The following is a 907-nucleotide window of genomic DNA, read 5'->3' as shown; positions in this document are numbered from 1 at the left end:
GGGACCCCACTGGTCACAGGACACCATGATGACTGACTGCCATCAATTACTACCCTCTGGGTCCAACCACAGAGCCGGTTTCCCAGCCAGCCGGATCGTGGTGGACCAAGGCCACAATTAGACAGTTTCGCAAAGAGTGATCCTGGGATACCAGATTGAAGGCTTTTCTGAAGTCAAGATACATGACATCAGTGTCTTCTCCCTTGTCCAGGTGATAGGTCACCTGTTCGTAGAAGGAAATGAGATTGGTCAAGCAAGACCTACTTGCAACAAACCCATGCTGGCTATCCCTTTGGATGTTGGCGTCAGCCAGTCCATTAAGGACGGCCTCTTTAATAAACTTAGTTCTAAGATCTTCCCTGGGATAGAAGTCAGGCTGATGGCCCTATAGTTAGCTGGATCCAGTTTCCTCCCTTTCTCGAAGATAGGCACCACATTGGCCTTCTTCCAGTCTTCGGGCACTACACCAGAGCGCCAGGAGTTTTCAAAGATCCGTGCCAGAGGCTGGGCTATGACACTCACCAGCTCCCTAAGTACCTTGGGGTTGTCAGGGTCAGCTGACTTGACGGTATCCAGCTTCTCAAGGTGTTCCTTCACGAGGTCAGCATTAATGAAGGGCATCGGATCTGCCTCACCCAGACCGCCCTGTCCCGTAGCCGGCATGGGACTGATGAAAGACGGGCGCAAAGTACCCATTAAATAGGTTGGCTTTTTCCTGTGCGTCAGTTGTCAGTTGCCCCATCTGGTTCAGCAGCTTTTCCTCCGGCTGCCCACATATCTGAAAAAGGACTTTTTATTGTACTTGATGCTCAAAGCTAGTTGGAGTTCAGTCGCAGTCTTGGCTTTCTTGGTTTGCTCCCTGCAGGACTGGGCCAGTGCAGAATAATCCTCCTTGGAGGTGAATCCC

General features: G+C 51.2%; 1 protein-coding gene across 3 annotated transcripts in view; it reads left to right on the top strand.

Annotated features, from left to right (window-relative positions):
- LOC109313350 (syntaxin-binding protein 4-like) overlaps positions 1 to 907 on the top strand; it is a 100,547-nt gene that overhangs the window by 92,228 nt on the left and 7,412 nt on the right. The gene's annotated exons all lie outside the window — the stretch shown is intronic.

Source organism: Crocodylus porosus, unplaced genomic scaffold (genome assembly GCF_001723895.1).
Source record: "Crocodylus porosus isolate Cpor-Errol unplaced genomic scaffold, CroPor_comp1, whole genome shotgun sequence".
Taxonomy (NCBI): domain Eukaryota; kingdom Metazoa; phylum Chordata; order Crocodylia; family Crocodylidae; genus Crocodylus; species Crocodylus porosus.
The sequence above is the reverse complement of the archived record's forward strand: the minus strand, read 5'-3'. Positions and strand labels throughout refer to the sequence as shown.